Raw genomic sequence first — 16,305 nt, 5'->3', positions numbered from 1 at the left:
CACTATTAATAGTATATTTGAATTTGACACATTCTTGTTGTTCTATTGAATTAGGACTATTAGTCGCGCTTAACACTGGTTTAAAATGTTTTGTCATAGATTGATGCTCTTGGAAGGTTTTTGGGTGAGAACCCAAAAACTCCTGACTCTAGCAACGTTGTGTTGGCTATGGATCCCATTGTTGCAAAGCTTAGTTGGAGAAATAACTACAATGTTGATGACTGTGATATATACACAATGAGACACATGGAAACATTTATGATATTAATCTCTTGGAAATGTGGCCTGATGAAAAATGATGTGAGTGTTGTTTCTTATATTAAAGAAATTCATGTTCATTGTGTCTTGCTGTAGATACCTCATTTCTGCACCTCCCGCAAACCACCCGGTGATGATTGGGCCGCATGTTTGGTACGCGGAACGATTTGTGACAGTTAGTAAGTTTATCGTCAAGTGATCACTCAAACACTTGTGTCTACCTCTTAATTGTCATCTACGTCCGATACGGTCGTTTTGGCAGTAATTAGAGTACATTTGGAGTCCGGGTCAAAAAACCGTCTTCATTTTCTAAAACCGAGTCAGGATATTCTGGAATGTTCCGGATATTTCTATTCCATATTTTGCAATCTTTTAATCTTTGGTAAAGAATTTCCCGTAATATTCACACAAAATATTAAGGAAAACAAGATTAATCCATTATTCCATAACTAAAACACGGAAATCTTTCTTCCGCAGGAGAAAACCACTTGGAAAAGGACGCAGCAAGTGCTGCGCCTCTTCCAAGAGACGCAGTGCCTCCTGCGCCTTTTCCCAAGTCCTTTTTTGCGTATTTTTCGTATCTTTTCATATCTTTTCGAGATTCACTTCCAAAGTTTCTCCGAAAAACCCTACTTCCTCCGTGTGATTAGTATAAATAGAGACCTTCGGTCTCTCATATTTTTCACGCGAGTGTCCGCCCTTCTCTTCTCCCTTTGCATTCTAGACCACGTTCTTACTTTTTCGCGCCTACGTGCTTGAACTTTCGACCACGTAAGCTCGGATCCTTCTGAGTACCAGCCTCGTTTTGCATAACCGACCAATTTGACCAACTCCACCATAATCAACTTAATCAATCTTGTTCGTTTTCCTCTTACGAGGGCACTTTCGTCTACAATCGAGTCGAGCATCACTAAACGTTAACTTAGTTCATCTCTTTTCGTCAAACATGTATGTCTGAGGTTGTAAATCCCTATTTTATTATTGTTCTTTATTTTTGTAATCATATTGTAAGATTTATGTCGAAAGTATTCTTAAAACCGATTTCTAAAACCTTATTTTAAAACCCCTTTTTACGAATTATCAGGAGATAAACGTCGAGAAAGGACGCAGCAACTGTTGCGCCTCTTCGAAGGGACGCAGTACCTACTGCGCCCCTTCGCGAGACTGCCGCGGTTCCTGCTTCTTTTCTTCTTCCTTCGTCTTTTGTTAATCCGTTTGTTTTGCTTTTGTTTCCAATTGTTCATCATTCTTTTAACATGATAATTTCAGTATGATAATTTCAACATGTAATTCATTATTAGTTTATCATCTTTTAAATCCCGACTTAAATCCCTTATAACTCATATTTGCGGGTTTTCGTCATTAAAATCAATTCGGGTTTTAGAAGTTCAAATCCTCAATATTGAATCTCAGGAATTCACTTTTGATATATTTTCATCTGTTTATTTATCCATCTTTAATTCGTCTTAACAACCTGTTTAAACCTAATTAATTTGTCTTAGTTCATTTTTAACCCATAATTAATCTTATTAATCTTGTAATTAATTAGTCCTAATTAGTTTCGATCCATGCTTTGCTGTTTTTATGACCTCATTCACATGTAAATAATATGTTAATCACTTTCATACGAGTCAATTACTCATAATCAAGCATTAAATTCACCAATGAACATTAACGAGTTGCGGTTCCGGCTTCACAGCCAGAACTCAACCCAGGAACAGACGCAGCAACTGCTGCGCCTCTTCCAAGGGACGCAGCTCTGCTGCGTCTGTTCCTGGTTGATTTCTGTCTCTGAATTCCCGTTTCTGCCTTGACCTAGCTTATTAATTACGTATTAATTTACTATTAATCGTATCATCACCCTAATTTATGTTCGTTAGATTGTTTATTCTTTCTTTTCCCAAATTATCCGTTTTAAATGTATTTTCGACATATATCAATTAAACCCAAAGTAATTATTGTAAATTTCATTATTGTATGTTTATTGTATTTCTTTTAATCGCATTGCTTGTATGCCTTCACATGTAATCAACCTAATTTCTATCTCGATATTAATTGTATGTTAAATTACGTGTTAACCGACTTAGTCTAATTCTCATATGCTAGGATTAATCTAATGGATGCTACATTGCATGCATATAACCTTCAATACATCGAGTATAGATCATTTTCCCTAATCATTAGTAGAGGCCGCTATCGAGGCGGGCGGGATTAGGTGTTCGATCAAAAGAGCTTCCTAATACGTACCCTCACCCCTTACTCCAGATCTTTGTGAACATCCGTGTTCATTGGCATCCACGAGAGTCATTGTAGACATAGAATGCTAAGGGTAACGAGTTCTTGGTGTTCATGTCACTACTTTGTGTCTTGACATGGCACGAGGTATTCAAACAGTGTCCAATTTTCCACAATAAATTGGTGACGAATCCACAAATGCAAACGCTTGTTCCCAAGCGCCCCCGTGGGCCCGCGTCCACAGTTTGGCGACTCCGCTGGGGATAATACACTTACGTGTAGCCAAAAGGGTGAAACTTCAACAACGTTAGGGAATAGTTTGTACGAGATAATTGTCGGTTTTCATAACTCGGTCTTCCTAGATCATTTCATTCGGCCTTCCTAGGCCCAAACCAACACATTCGACCAATCGTTCCGTCTAAACGGTCCTAATTCTTATTTGGGCCTAAGGATGGATAGCGATTGAAGTCATCCATACCATGGTACTTACTCTTGTTTGTATCAAGGACTTTCACTACTTGAGGAAATGGACTAGGAATTGGCCTTACTCTTGTTTGGTACGAGCCTCTCCACAGACTTCGGGTTTGATTGTTCGGTATGGCAACCCACCCTTTAAACCAAAACCCTTTTAAATGCACTCAGCATCCCGTTATAATGCTTGTATAATGTGTGTAACAAATGTGATCACCATTTCTAAACAAACCATGACGATTTTTGTAAAATCAAAATCCTTCTCTAAAATGTAAAAATTTCGAAACTTGGGCCTACTATTAGCGCAAAACCAGTCGAAACTCTGTCCAATTGTCGAGTCAAAACCAGGGCCTCAAAACCCATTTCAAAACCTCACTTCGAGTCCACTCCTACAACTACACTAAAGTTGACTAAGGCAAACATTTTCAAGCTTGGTCATTTCCTCAAAACTCACTTGACACAAGTGGCACACTCCCACTTCTCGAGTCAAAACATTTATTTTCAAGTAAGTGTGCTAGAATGGTCGATCGTATTTTGATTCGTCGTCGATCTCTTATCCAGTTTCCAAGATGCCTGAAACAAGCGACGTGAACTTCAACCAACGCTATAATGGTAATGATCAAATCCTAGCCGCGTTAGCTCGTCTCCAAGTTACTCAAGACCAAGTGTATGATCGCCTTGACACAATTGAGGGCCGAATATATGTCGTGGAAACGAGGATGCCTCCTCGAAAAACTGAAGTGTCTGATGAATTTGTGAACAACTTCGGGGACGAAAACCCTCCCATAGGTATGACTGCAGCTGAAAAACGACTCCAATACTTGGAGGAACAATTGATGTATCTCAAAGGGGATGACATTTATAGGAAAAACAATCACAAGTATGAAGCCGTGAGTTCCAAGTTACCAACCAACTTCAACATGACGGATATCCCTAAATTCAAGGGCCATGAACACCCTTTGAACCATATCCGTGATTTCAAGGATTACATGTCTATCAAAGGCATTAAACCCGAGATGTTCTTAAGGATCTTTCCTTCATCTCTTGACACCATCCCAAAACAATGGTTCCATTCGCTAGAGCATAAGAAAATCGCTACCTGGGATGATGCCGCAATCGAGTTTGCTAAACAATATGCGGATAATGCTGAAATCCAAGTCAACATGCGCACTTTAAAGGTTCTTACCCAAAATGACAAAGAAGGTTTCACTGACTTCCTAAGTCGGTGGAGGAAGACTAGTACTCAACTTCTTGAACGTCCGGATGAAGCTACCCTCGTGGAGAAATTCGTGGACAACCTAAAGCCCATCTATGCAAATCATCTGAGGTATCAAAACATTAAGACCTTCAAAGACTTAACCGTACTAGAGACAAGGATCGAAGATGACATCCGTAAAGGGCTCTTGTCCAAAACAATAGGTCGTGGATATCAAGGCTCAACAAGTCGTTCTTACGGCTCTACTAGCAAAACTGATGAAGTTAACCTTCTCGAGCCATGTAAGAAGAGTACCCCACCAAGAAAATTCACAAATCTAGGGGAAACATATTCCAACACTCTGAAAAGGTTGATGAAGCTGGGTAAACTTCAACCCATAGGCCTTACACCCGAACCAGAAAAGAAGTCCAAATTATGGGATTTGAATTCGTACTGCGAATACCATAGAGGTAAGGGACATGATACAGAAAAATGCTACAAACTGAAAAATGTACTTCAAGATATGATTGAAGACGGTCGCCTACCAATACCACCTGGAGGTAAGCCTAACAACACTTAGAATCCTCTTGGAATTCTAGTGATCATAAGTGAAGAATCTACCATAGATTGCTTACACCTCATTACTCCAGTTGAAGATGAAATTCATGCAATAGAGAATGAAGGGAACTACTCTACCATTTCTCCAACCATCACTGATTTCATTGCATGGACAAAGAGTGTGAATAGGCAAGTCATGGAACTAAAGAGTGCAGTGGCAAGCCTACGTGGTCCCAACGCCACACCTAAAGAATATGAACCACTAGTCCTCTCTCAAAACATTACGATGCAAGAGGTAGTAGCCGTGGTTGACGAGCTAGTCGACCAAATTATCCAATTAGTGGCTGAAATCATGAGAATGAGGGAACTTGCTGCCATCAATGGGATATGGGCCGATGATGATGAAGACGAGTATCTCACTGAACACTACCTAGTCAAAATCAGTGAAGAAATAGTCCAAAATGGTGAAGACCAAGATGTAGACCACCTTACTCGTTCGGGACGCCCATACCAAAACACTTCTCAAAACAACCCCATAGCAAACGGTCCAACCAATGCGGTTATACCAAATGATAATGAAGAAGGCTCTACTGACCATTTGCTAAAGCAAATACAGAAGACAAAGGCTGATTTTTCAGTCTGGCAACTAGTGGCAAGCTCATTCCCACATCGCCATGCTTTACTGCAAGCCTTGGCCAAACTAAATGTGGCACATAAGTCCACACCCGACGACGTGGTCAACTTGGTCTTCCAAGAATCACCGAAACTAAGTAATCCTATTACTTTCTCGGATGAATATTTGCCACCCTTTGGTGCTAGTCATAACTTGGCTCTTTACATCACTGTCATTTGCCTAAAGAAGAATGTGCCAATGACTTTGGTAGATGATGGCTCCGCAGTCAATGTCATACCCCTGAAAACGGCATACAAACTGGGCATGAAAGAGTCGAATTGGACCCCTACCAATCAAGGTGTTCGCGCATATGATGGTACACGGCGAAAGGTAGTAGGACTCGTTAACCTAACCATAGCCACAGGGCCAATTGAGCGAAAGTTCAACTTCCAAATAGTAGAGATTGAGGCACCCTTTAACATACTTCTGGGAAGACCCTGGATTCACGCTTCCAAAGCGGTAACATCGACACTCCACCAGAAAATCAAAATCCCACTAAATGGTAAGGTGGTAACGATCACTTCGTCACCCATCAAGGCAGTAATCGAAAAGAAGTCAAGTAATCAAGTCCTTGAAGATCCAGTACATGAACTTGGGGGCTTCCATATCATAAATGTCATAGAAAATGAGTTGGTACCCTTATACTTCAATCCCTACTCTAATTTAGTGGTCAACCACATGCTCAAATCTCAGGGATACTTCCCGGGAATGCCTTTGAATCCTATCCGAAGAAATACCTTTGCACCCTACAAAGAGGGTAACTCACAAAGAATACCCCTTGGACTAGGATACAAACCCACTAAAGAGGAAGTTCTCGAGATGCTCGCTCAAGTTCAAAGCCGTAAGAACGTAGGAATCCAAATGCGACCCTACCTCCCTACCCTAAATGGATACTTCGTTAGGGAAGGAAGTCAAGATATCTTTCACGGATTTCCTGAGCCTTGGGACTATCTCGAAAGGAAGCTAGCCGGAATCAAGATCTTTCACGACTGCTACTTCATTCCTCCAGAAACGGTTCCTGCCGTCAAGACTCGTCAAGCACCTTGCTTAGACGAACAAGCCGTGAGTCTACTATTTGGAGAAGATCGATTTGTTAGAGCCGCGCAGGATGAGATCATTACCATCATACTTCAAGACGATCACTTCAACCCTATCGCGTTAATCACAGAAACTAGCACCAATCAGCAGAAAGGATGGAGAAAATCGATCAAGTGGACAAACAATCAAGGAAGACTCTTCAAGCTCACCACTGGAGAAGGAGAGATGTTCAAAGGAGAACCAGAAGATGATGAATTCAAGTCAGAGTCGGAGTCTAGAGAAGTTCCTAGAGAGTCTCCTCCTGTCGCCATTCCCACTCCCCTCGTTTCTCCTAGCTTAGTGTCAAATAGCAACAGTAGTTCGGGAAATGTCCCAACGGCTGTCCCTTTACCGCCACTGACCACAGATCAGATGGCTTCATTGTTTCAACTTTTCTCAAATTTTAATATGAATAAATCAGGTTCTGCTTACTCTTCGTGTTATCTTGAATGCAATTCTGTTTACGATGATGATGAGGATGACCCAGACTCAATCGAAATACCTCCCTACATAGCCAAAGAAATACTACAAGAGGGGGAAGGGGGACCAGTGATAGAAAATACTGAACCCATCAAAATAGGAACTTAACTAGAACCCCAAGAACTTAGGATAAGGACGACCTTGAGCCCCACCGAAAGAGCCAATTTCATAGACCTCCTGCACAAGTTCAAAGAAGTTTTTTCCTGGTCCTACAAAGATATTCCAGGGACATCGTAGAGCATAGAATCCCAATCAAACCAGGTTTCAAACCCGTGAAACAGAAGCTTCGTCGAATAAGGACAGAATGGGCTCTCAAGATCAAAGAAGAAGTCGATAAACAATTCAAAGCCGGTTTCATCAAAGTTTCCGAGTACTCGGACTGGGTAGCTAACATAGTACCCATACCCAAAAAGGATGGGAGAATCCGTGTTTGTGTTGACTTTAGAGACTTAAACAAAGCGAGTCCTAAGGATGATTTTCCTCTACCACATATCGACATATTAGTGGATAATACGACAGATCACGCATTACTATCCTTCATGGATGGATACGCAGGATATAACTAGATCAAGATGGCCTTAAAAGACATGCATAAGACCGCCTTTGTCACTCAATGGGGAACCTATTGCTACACGGTTATGCCATTTGGGTTAATCAACGCCGGAGCTACATACCAACGCACCACAACTACGCTCTTACATGACATGATGCATAAAGAAGTTGAGGTATACGTAGATGACATGATTGTCAAGTCCAAGGAAAGAGAGGGGCATAATGCGAACCTTCGCAACTTCTTCTCAAGGCTACGGAAGTACAACATGAGGCTCAATCCTCAGAAAATGCGCATTCGGAGTAACATCTGGCAAACTTCTGGGATACGTTGTTAGCCAACGAGGTATAGAAATAGATCCTTCTACGATCAAAGCTCTTATCGAAATACCGCAACCTCAAACGGAGAAAGAAGTTAGAGGATTCCTAGGCAAGGTGCAATACATAAGTCGATTCATATCGAAACTCACCATAATCTGCGAACCTATCTTCAAGAAGTTAAAGAAAACAGATCACACCATGTGGGATGATGACTGTCAGAAGGCTTTCAACCGAATCAAGGAAATACTAGCCAAACCACCAGTGCTCATGCCACCTCAACGAGATCAACCTCTTGGTTTATATCTCACGGTAACTGGAACGGCCATGGGCGCCATGCTAGCTCAAACTGTAGGAAAAGAATAAAGAGCTATCTACTACCTTAGTAAGAAGTTCTTGGAGTACGAGTTCAAATACACACCACTCGAGAAGACATGCCTCGCTCTTGTGTGAGCAACGAAGAAGCTACGCCATTACATGCTTAGCTACTCCGTCAAAATATACTCCAAAATGGATCCTGTCAAATTCCTCTTCGAGAAACCCGTCCTCAATGGACGTTTAGCAAGATGGACTTTGATGCTCTCAGAGTTCGATCCCAAGTATGTACCTTTGAAAGTTATAAAGGGGCGCGCCGTTGCCGAATTCTTTGCAGAAAATCCCATTAATGATACACAAACAATAAACACCTGGTCTTTTCCGGATGAGGATATACTCCAAACGGATGTAGACTCCTGGGACCTCTATTTTAATGGGCCATCGAACTTAAGAGGATTTGGAATATGAGTGTTGCTCATTTCTCCTGAAGGCGAGCATACACCAATATCTGTCAAACTCGACTTCGAGGTGACAAATAACGCTGCAGAATACGAAGCTTGTCTCATTGGATTACAAGCGGCAGTAAGTTTAGGCATCAATATTCTTTGAGTACATGGGGATTCATCTTTGATAATCAACCAAATTATGAGATCTTAGAAAATCCGAAGCGAAAGCTTAGCACCTTATCAAGCTAGAATAGACCAAGTTGCCCAATTCTTCGATCAAGTAACCAACCTACATCTACCTCGAGAAGAAAATCAATTTGCAGACGCTCTTGTAAAACTTGCATCTTTGATTAATATGCCGGATAGCATGGTAGAAATGCCTTTATGCATCGAATGACGATCAGAGCCAGCGTATGTGCACCAAATCACCAATGAAGAAGAAATCACAGAGGAACCTTAGTTCCAAGCGATCCTTAACATCAAGCTCAATGGCACCTATCCACCAGAAATGGACAAAAGGGGACAACGCGCTATCCGCTTCCTAGCTTCCCAATACGTTCTCATGCAAGGAGAAGTATACAAAAGAACACCTATTGGTGTAATCCTACTTTGCCTTGATCATTCACAGGCATGGAAAGTGATGGAAGAAGTCCATGATGGAGAATGTGGCCCTCACATGAGTGGACCCATGATGGCAAAGAAAATCACACGTTTGGGGTATTATTGGACAACGATGAAATCTGATTGCATCAAATATGTAAGACATTGCCATATTTTCCAAATCTTCGGGAATGTGCAACATGTCCCTCCTTCATTGCTTTATACCATGACATCTCCCTGGCCATTTTCTGCTTGGGGAATTGACATCATCGGCAAGATCACTCCAGCCGGAACAGGAGGTCACTGTTTCATCCTAGTAGAAATCGATTATTTCACCAAGTGGGTAGAAGCGGCTTCCTACACCAGTCTTACAGCCAAGAACGTGGCAAAGTTCATACAAACCAACATTATCTGTCGATATGGTTGCCTACACGAGATCATCAGTGACAATGGATCACATTTCCAAGCTGAGACTGAACAATTGCTAGCCAATTACAAAATTAAGCATCACCACTCCTCGCCATATAGACCACAAACCAATGGCACGGTAGAGGCAGCAAACAAAAACGTTGTCACGATTTTCAAGAAAATGATTGACAACTATAGAGATTGACCAAGCAAGATACCCTTTGTTTTATGGGGATACCGTACATCTGTTAGGACGCCCACTGGGGCCACACCTTTCTATTTGACCTACGGCATGGAGGTTGTACAACCAGTCGAGCTAGAAGTACCATCCTTGCGTATTTTACTCGAAAGTCAAATCCCAGAAGCCGAGTGGAAGAGGGATAGATATGAAGAACTCATCCTCCTGGATAAACGAAGGTTACATGCATTACACAATATGAAAACATACCAAGCACGTATCAAACGAGCCTTCAACAAAAGGGTTAAGCCAAGGAACATCAAAGAAGGAGACTTGGTCCTCAAATCAATTAGAGCTTTTTTACCTGTCGATCCACGAGGAAAATTCAAACCCAATTGGGCCGGGCCATTTCTATTCAAGTCCATACTTCCAAGGGGTGCGGTTAGAAGCACAGACCTAGATGGGAACGAATTTGCCAACCCAACGAACCTCGACCAACTGAAACGTTACTATGCCTAGAATAGGAGCAAAAAAAAACGCACCTCGCGTAACCTCACGTGTCGCTCTTGTGGCATGAAATAAACGGCCCCTGGCCAAGCTGGATTAAGCTAATGTCATCTTGCTCTTGAATTTTGACAATTCGTCATCCTCATATCATCAAATAAACTAAATTGCATTTTAGGAGTAAGTAAAGCTCATGCTTATTTTCTAAGTTCCTTACAAGCTCTTGCTTAGAACAATTATTCTTTTACATTTACTCGAACTATGCTCAAGGGTTTGATTTCATTTTCTAAATGAATACGTAGGCAATCCTTCACGGGATACAACCCATTGAATTATCTTAAATGTAAATAGAAGGACATTTGCAATTGCATTTGAAATTCGACAAGAATAATCATAGAAAATCATAACGGTTTCATGACCACTTAACCTTTTTTATTTCATTTCTTTAATTATAATAGTACTTTACATAATAAAAATAAATAGGCTAGGATTCTAAAAAAACCCCAACTTCTTCTTACAATAATAATAATAATAAAGACTTAGGCTTCTCTTCCATTTTTCCTTTGCCTTTGTCAAATTTCTTGTCCCGACCTCGAGCCGGACGCTCTTGCGCCGCTTCAGACCTAAAAACCAACGGTCTTTCTCGTGGTCTTGCTTTACCATTCTTGTCAACCACCATCTCGACGGCAGGAGAAGTCTTCGGTTTCTTCGAAGGATGAACAACTCGAAATCCGACTTCTTCCTCTACCTCATTCAGATGCTTCTCCTTCTCCTTTTCCACCTCGCGAACCTTGTAGTCAACAGGCTCGCGCTTCCTTAATATCTCACGCTCCTCCGGAGTAGTAGCTTTCCTCCACCGCATATAGGAATCCGACACCCATAGAGCACTAATAGAAGAATTCAAGAACCAAATGTTCCTATGAGCCCATTTGATGGCCCATTCTCTTCGTCTCTCAGTAATAAGAGCCACGGCAGTCTGCGGGACAGTGTCAAGCTTCGGAATCATCTGCTTCAACCCAACCTGCCTCATCAACCTCTCCGGGAAGATGCATACCATAAACTCCAAACCGGGAATGCGAATAGATCGGGTAGGATCCAAAGAAGATACTCCAGTGACAGATTTGAGATGCCACCACGGTACGATCCATCTAATTAACGGGCCATCTTCACTCTTCAATTTGTTTTCCCAGTAATTGTAAACTCGAGTGAAGTCCACCATGTAGAGCCTGGTCCACATTGCAATTGAGCGAGCATGATAAGCAGGAACATTAACCGGGGGCCTGATCAATCGAAGACGCTCCATAAGCCAGACCTACCAGAAGCAGGAATTAGAAAAGCAAACAAAAAAACGCAAACAAAAAAAAAAACAAAAAAGCAAACAAAAAAAAACAAAAAAATTTTCTTACCTGCAATATAATGGGACTTCCCAAAAAAGGAAGGTCGCGATTGGCTTTCCTGTTATCTAAACCCAATAGGATCTCTCCTAAACACAGGCAAGCTGGGCTCCTACGCAGCTCCATTTGCTCAATCAAGCTCAAGAGACGAGGGTCGCCTCTCAAATCCTCATCAACATGCCCTTGAAGGACATATGCATGTAATAGGCAAAACCCGAATGCCCTTCGCCTTGCAACATAAAAGATAGTGGGATCTGCCCTATTGATAAATCGATCGATGAAATCCAACATTCGCACTCCTTTAAAAGTCACAAGATGGTCCACATCAGCTCTTGTCAACCCAACCAAGTCTCTAAACTTGTTCTTATACCTTTGAGAAGTGTAGGGGATAGCAGGCAAGTGTTCCGGGTCCCAACCACCAATCGCAGCAATTTCTTCGGGAAATGGGCAAATGTCGCCTCCAGGGAAGACAAATACGTGATAATTCGGGTCCCAATAATCAAGACAAGAAACTAAGAACGGTTTGACTACCTTGATCAGCTTCAAACTCAAGAGCGATCCAAAATTATAAGCACCCATGTCGTGTTTCTCCACGTTAGAGAACTCATTTGTCCATTCTTTTAGACGAATTTCGAGAGTATTCATGATGTATGCTTATTTTGGGAGCTCTATGTAATAACACGAAGAGAGACGGAAGAATTATGTGAATAAAACCTCCCTCGACGTCTCTATTTATACTAAAAGTTGTTTCCTAAAATCCGTCAGGACGGATGCACTGGGGAACAGGCGCAGCTCTTGCTGCGCCTTTTCCTCAGCTTTCTTTCTGTGATTTTCCGCGTTGGATCTTTCCTAAATTCCTCAACGAATAATTTCCTATTCATACGGTTATTATTTTCGTAAATACGTCAAGTTGTCATATTTCGTGTTTCCCAATTTCACGGGCACGCATTTCGAGGCGATATCGACATTTTCATCATCTTAGCACGCTTATCCATCTCTTTTTTATATTTTCTTTTGGTGAATCATTTCACCAATTTAATTTATTCATTTTAAAACTTATACATTTCTTTTTTTAATTTTATTTTTTGGGGAATCATTTCACTCCCGTTCTACATTACATTTCAAACTTATATATTTCTATTTTTTCCTTTTTTTAGGGGGTAGCCCTCCCTACTGTCCGGTCATTTCCGGCAAAATTTTTGCATTTTTTTCCGAGTCATTGTTTTGCGCTAATTTAGGCCATATGTACAAATTTATGTTCTATATGATTTCTATGTAAATTTCGGCAGCATGACGGCGCAAACCGTCATCTACCAAACCTGTTCAAAGCTAACCTGCAGGTACAAACAAAGCAACCCAGCAGCAAAGGCACTCAGGCCATCATATATACAACCAAGAGAGGATATGTACACCAAACTGGGGGCTCGAGCCCCAAAACAAAGTCTGAATGTCCAAAATGTAGGTCCCAAAAATGTACAAATGTAAAAAACAGAGCAGGGAAAAAAAAAACAACAACAAAAAAGCTACTGCTGGTCGCCGTCTAGCTCAGCAACTCTCGCCTCAAGAGCAGCAACCTCGACGTCGCGGACCTCGAGCTCTCTCAGCAGGCGAGCTGTCTCCTCCCGGGACTAGGCAAGCGCTCGCTCGAGCTCATGCTCCCTCTGCAAACAACAAGAATTGGCTCATGTCAATCATTTGAAACATAAGGAAGACTAGAAAATTCAAAAATGAAGCAAACGGAAGGTTCATACCTGACGTTCTCGGCCGCCAACAAGTGCCTCGACGGCGGTAGCCCGCAGCCGGTTGGTACCCTCCATAAAGCCGCGAACCGGGATGGCGCAACCTGCATTTCAAAAGAAAAGATTCTTAACAGTTGGACAAACTCAGGCAAATGTGTCCTTACCCAAAATTATACAAGTTAGGAGACTCACCCTCCGAATCAGATGCTGCCACTCGTCCAAGCCAGCATCTCTCACCGCCGCATCAAAGTCACGCAGCTCGGAGATCGTCGTCATCCCCGTCGCGTCAGTGTACTCGAGGGTCTCGGGGTACTCTGGGGGCTCGATGTCCGCCGCCTCGACCTCCTGCAAAGTCAAGTGATTTCCATTAACCGATGATCATTCATCGTGTTCTTAAAATAATAAAAAATACAGGAGGGTAAAGCACTTACCACAACCGGCCAGTACGCCAACCTCCCGTAGAGGAACGCCAAGTAGTCCTCGCTCAGAAGAAGAAGGGCGTCACCACCGACGCCAGCCAGGTCAGCCTCCCTCTCAGCCTCAGAAGGCTCCCTAAACATCGTCCGAGGAGGATCGATGGGAACCGTCAAGACATCCCAAGAGCACTGACGAGCCAAGCGCTCACCCAACTACCACACATGACCCATCGACGTCCTCAGCAGCAACCGGCTCGAGCTCCTAGGTCGAAGGACCTCAGCCACAAAGGGAGGAGCGCCAGCATAATCCACCCAAGGCCTACGCACCCACTGGGAAAAGCAAACGAGAAGTCATTCTTATGATCAGTTCTGAAAAAGTAATGAAGAAACGAACGAAGGTGAAGTACTCACGCCGTCCAACTGAAGAGCGTTCACCTCCCGCCGATAGGCGTCGTGGAAGGAACGCCGGCTCCTCGTACGACACATCACCCAATCCCGCACAACGGGATATGCCTTCTCCATCGGCTCCGTCCTGTTGTGCGCGAGGCCCGGAAAGTAGGAGTGCACCCACGTCTGTAAAACAAGATAGTCAACAACGATCTTTCGTGATTTGACAGAAAATGAAATGATCTTTCATGAAATAAAATGAAGGTTCATACCTCCAGTAGCAGTCTAGGGCCGACATCAGTAGGAGAAGTCCCCTTCTCCATCAACTTCGGAGGAACCATGGCCCTCATAAAGTGGATGAGAACCGCAAAAATAGCAGTGACCTAGTCCCAACAGCCTAGGGAGCTCAGGTCAGAAAGAAAGGAAAGAAGCTTCGTCGAAAGCCTCTCTCCCTTGTCTCCAAGATAGATCGAAGACAGGAACCACAAGAGCCACAACCGGACTCTCTACTCTGCAGTACAGGGAGGAGGAGCAGTCTCCCTCCCCTCGATCACCACTGAGGTCAGGATCTTCCCCGCAAAGTAGTCCCGAACGTAAGAACTAGGCACCAAACCAGGTACCGCAGCAGCCTATGGCGCTAAGTTCCAGCCGATCAACCTTCTAGCCTCAGCCGAGTCAACCCTCATGGCTGTCTCCGGCCACTCCACCACCTTAGTCCCACACGACAGACCAAAAATCATGCCGTAGTCCTCTAACGTGACCCCCACCTCGCCATAAGGCATGTGAAACGTGGAGGTCGTGTCCCAAAACCGGTCCAAGAAAGCTCGGACGAGACTGAGGTTAGCCCGAAGCTTCCTCCTCGCGATATCCTTCCAAGCCTGCACCAGGGCGCCGAATTTTCCCCGCTCGATCATGGCTCGCTCCTCCACCGACAGCCTCTCGTAGCATCTCATTGCCGTCGTATAGCCCGAGAACGATCTGATATTTCCGACCTCCTCTGTTGATTTGAAACAAAAGCTATCTTTAGCTCAGATGAAGAATAAAAGGAATGACAAATAGAAATGAAAGAAGATGAATGAAGACTGATGAATTCGATTTACCAAGCTCTTCACCGTCCTGTAGGACAGGTGACCCTCCGCAGCCCAAAGCAGGTGCCTACTGTCCCAGGTCTCAGCCTACGCAGGTGCTCCCCTCTGCTGGCGACCACCCCGTCCAAGGTTGGCCCGTCTCGGGGCCTCCTCCTCCTCAACAACCTCCTCCTCGAGGACCTCGCCCTCAGTAGCCGTCGCCGCAGCAGTGAAAGCCTCCTCCAACGCCTCCTCAAGCATCTGAGAAGGGTCAAGGGCAGTGTCCACGTCCATGGGATCCCTCCCAGATGTAGAAGCCTCGCCGCCTGCAAAATTAAAGTGAATATAGGCCGCGTCAAGTGACGACAAGCCTTAATTAGGGGATTTTCGAGTTTTCGGAGCTCCGAAATCGCTCTTTTCTCGCCATCCTTGGCAATTTTTCCACAAACTCGTCCGCTCATGTGGTAATTTGGGTCAAGTCAAGCCTAAGTTGAAGTCTAGTCATGGGTTCGAGTCGTAATTTCGACAGCATTTCGTTATAACGGCGATTATGCCCTAGGAAGTATCCTGAAAAAGCCGTCACCAATAAAAATTCCGAGATGGTAGGAAGTTTACCCATCATGCAAGGATTCCAAATACCAAGTTTCGTCACAAATGGGCAATCCTAAGACAATTTTCGAAGCGATTTACAGTTTAGCTGTGAAACCGTCACAATTTCACTCAAATGCTCAAAACTCAATGAAAATTAGAAACAAATATATGCTTATGATCCTTACACTACCAATTAGCCATTTACAAAGTCAATTTCGCAAGGCAAAATCATTTGGGGGAAAAGCCCCAAATTTTCGACTGATTAGGGTAAAAAACCCTAATTTTGTCAACCCCATTTGATCAAATACGGAAGATAAATGCAAGATTGATACACATACCTCGATTAGTCAAAGCAAACTCAAGCTTTTGGATCAAATTTTGACGGAAATGGTTGGAATTTGAGAGATAAATTAAGGATTTGTATTTCGAAATAATGAAACAAACCC

The sequence above is a fragment of the Silene latifolia genome, chromosome Y, assembly GCF_048544455.1.
Source record: "Silene latifolia isolate original U9 population chromosome Y, ASM4854445v1, whole genome shotgun sequence".
In the NCBI taxonomy this organism is placed as follows: Eukaryota; Viridiplantae; Streptophyta; class Magnoliopsida; order Caryophyllales; family Caryophyllaceae; genus Silene; species Silene latifolia.
The sequence above is the reverse complement of the archived record's forward strand: the minus strand, read 5'-3'. Positions refer to the sequence as shown.